The sequence below is a fragment of the Zosterops lateralis genome, assembly GCF_965231275.1.
Source record: "Zosterops lateralis genome assembly, chromosome: 22".
Lineage (NCBI taxonomy): Eukaryota > Metazoa > Chordata > Aves > Passeriformes > Zosteropidae > Zosterops > Zosterops lateralis.
This window is the reverse complement of record NC_139782.1, coordinates 6,563,324-6,566,665: the sequence shown is the minus strand read 5'-3', so window position 1 is coordinate 6,566,665 and position 3,342 is coordinate 6,563,324. Positions and strand designations below refer to the sequence as shown.

Here is a 3,342-nt window from a genome sequence, read left to right as displayed (position 1 = left end):
ATATTTTTTCAGGGAATTTTTTTTTTTCCCCCCCAAATTCCTTTGGGGGAAATTTTTTTGCCCAAATTCCTTCGGGATTTTTTTTTTCTCCCCAAATTCTTTTGGGAATTTTTTTTTCCCAAGTTCCTTCAGGATCTTTTTTTCCCCCAAATATTTATTGGAAATTTTTTTTCCCCAAATTCCTTTGGGATTTTTTTCCCCAAAATTTTTTCAGGATTTTTTTTTTCCCAAATTCCTTCAGGAGTTTTTTTTTTTTCCAAATTCCTTTAAGAATCTTTTTTTTTCCCAAATTCTTTTGGGGAATTTTTTTCCCAAATTTTTTCAGGATTTTTTTTTTCCCCAAATTCCTTCAGGAGAATTTTTTTATCAAATTTCTCCAGGAATTATTTCCCCAAAATTCTTTTAGGGGCAATTTTTTCACCCCAAATTTTTTCATGAATTTTTTTTTCCCAATTTCCTTCGAGATTTTTTTTTTTTCCCAATTTTTTTTCATTATTTTTGCTCCAAAAAAAAGTGAATTTTGGAGCATTTGACATTGAGACGTCCTCACCATCTTACTGGGCAGCATTGGACGATTTCTGCCTCTCTAATACTGCCTGGTAATGATGATGAGGGGGTTTCCTGCGCGCCGAGAGAGCCAAAATCCGCCCAAAAAATCACCTTTGGGGGGGTTAATTTGAGTTTAACTCATCCAGGTTTGGGGGTTTAATCTGAGTTTATTGGGGGTTTAATTTGAGTTTAATTCATCCAGGTTTCGGGGTTTAATCTGAGTTTATTGGGGGTTTAATTTGAGTTTAATTCATCCAGATTTGGGGGTTTAATCTGAGTTTATTGGGGGTTTAATCTGAGTTTATTGGGGGTTTAATCTGAGTTTATTGGGGGTTTAATCTGAGTTTAATTCATCCAGGTTTGGAGGTTTAATTTGAGTTTAATTCATCCAGGTTTGCGGGTTTAATTCAAGTTAACTAGTCCAGGTTTGGAGTTTTAATTCAGTTTAACTCATCCAGGTTTGGGGGTTTAATCTGAGTTTATTGGGGGTTTAATTTGAGTTTAATTCATCCAGGTTTGGGGTTTAATTTGAGTTTAATTCATCCAGGTTTGGGGGTTTAATTCATCCAGGTTTGGGGGTTTAATCTGAGTTTAATTCATCCAGGTTTGGGAGTTTAATTCATCCAGGTTTGGGAGTTTAATTCATCCAGGTTTGGGGTTTAATTTGAGTTTAATTCATCCAGGTTTGGGGGTTTAGTTCATCCAGGTTTGGGGGTTTAATCTGAGTTTATTGGGGGTTTAATCTGAGTTTAATTCATCCAGGTTTGGGAGTTTAATTCATCCAGGTTTGGGGGTTTAATTTGAGTTTAATTCATCCAGGTTTGGGGGTTTAATCTGAGTTTATTGGGGGTTTAATCTGAGTTTAATTCATCCAGGTTTGGGGGTTTAATCTGAGTTTAACTAGTCCAGGTTTGGAGCTTTAACCCAGGGTTAACTAGTCCAGGTTTGGGGATTTAATCCTATTTTAAGAAATCCAGGTTTGGTGTTTCATTCCCAGTTTAACTAGTCCAGGTTTGGAGTTTTAATCCCAGTTTAACAAGTCAAGGTTTGGAATTTTATTCCCAGGTTTAACTAATCCAGGTTTGGGGGTTTAATTCCGGCTCAGCAAATCCAGGTTTGGGGCCCAAATCCGGCTAAAATTCATATTTTTATTTTTGGATCTGGATTAAATCAGATTTAACCTCTCATTTCTTTTTTAGATCCAAATTAAATCAGGTTTATCTTCATGGTTTTATTCTTGGATCTGGATTAAATCAGATTTAACCTCTCATTTATTTTCTAGATCTGGATTAAATCCATCTAAACTTCATATTTTTATTTTTAGATCTGGATTAAATCAGATTTAACCTCCTATTTCCCTTCCAGCTCCTGTTTCTCTTTTAGATCCAGATTAAATCAGATTTATCTTCATTTTTTTTTTATTTTAGATCTCAATTAAGTCAGGTTTAACCTCCTATTTCCCTTCCAGTTCTGTTTTAAACCATTTTAATCTCACATTTCCCTTTCAGATCTGCCTTAAATCAGATTTAACTCCATATTTCTATTTTAAACTTGTGTTAAATCACATTTTTTTTCTTTTAAACCTGCATTAAATCACATTTTTCTCCTTTTTTTCCTTCCTAAAACCCACCAGGATTTCACACCCTCCTCCAGCACCAGCCCCTTTTCCCTTTCCTGAATTCCCAATTAATTAAAACCATTTTTTGGGGATTTTTTTTCCTGGAATTCTGTCCTGGGACAACAAATTAAAACCATTTTTGGTTTTTTTTTCCTGGAATTTTCCCACTGGAAGAACCGGGACAATGAATTAAATCCATTCCTTGGAATTCTGCCCTGGGGAAGAACCGGGACAAGGAATTCAAACCATTTTTTGAGGTTTTTCCTGGAAGAATTGGGAATTCCCAATTAATTAAAATCATTTTGGGGGTTTTTCCCTTGGAATTCTGCCTGAATTCCCTGGAATTCCCTGAATTAAAACCATTTTTGGGGTTTTTTCCTGGAAGAACTGGGAATTCCCAATAAATTCAAACCATTTTTGGGTTTTTTTTTTCTGGAATTTTCCCTCAGGAAGAACCAGGACAAGGAATTAAAACCATTTTTGGGGTTTTTTCCTGGAAGAACTGGGAATTCCCAATAAATTCAAACCATTTTTTTATTATTTTCCCTGGAATTCTGTCCTGGGACAAGGAATTAAAATAATTTTGGGGGTTTTTTCCTGGAATTTTCCCATTGGGAAAAACCAGGACAAGGAATTAAATCCATTTTTGGGATTTTCCCTGGAATTTTCCCTCTGGAAGAACCAGGACAAGGAATTCAAACCATTTTTGGGGTTTTTTCCTGGAAGAACTGGGAATTCTCAATGAATTCAAACCATTTTTGGGGTTTTTTTCTGGAATTTTCCCTCTGCAAGAACCAAGAAAACAAATTAAATCCATTTTTTTGGGTTTTCTTTGGAATTTTCCCTGGGAAAGAACCAGGACAACAAATTAAAACCATTATTTTATTTTATTTTATTTTATTTTATTTTATTTTATTTTATTTTATTTTTATTTTTATTTTTTTTTCCCTGGAATTTTCCCTCTGAAAGAACCAAGAAAACAAATTAAAACCATTTTTTGATTTTTTTGGTTTTTTGGGGGTTTTTTGGGGGGTTTTATTTTTGTTTTTTTGGGGGTTTTTTTTATTTTTTTAAATTTTTTTCCCCTCTACAAGACCCGAGACAACAAATTAAAATCCATTTTTTGGGTTTTCTTTGGAATTTTCCCTCTGAAAGAACCAGGACAACAAATTAAA

General features: G+C 34.2%; 1 long non-coding RNA gene across 2 annotated transcripts; it reads left to right on the top strand.

The window, feature by feature from the left end:
* The first annotated feature begins 853 nt into the window (after positions 1-853).
* LOC310918094 lies at positions 854-2,273 on the top strand. 2 transcript variants are annotated; one of them, XR_014591587.1, is made up of 3 exons: positions 854-907; positions 1,008-1,153; positions 1,256-2,273. It is a non-coding gene; the product is annotated as an uncharacterized lncRNA (long non-coding RNA). The 2 variants fall into 2 exon arrangements; XR_014591588.1 differs by having other exon boundaries at positions 876-941.
* Positions 2,274-3,342: the final 1,069 nt, after the last annotated feature.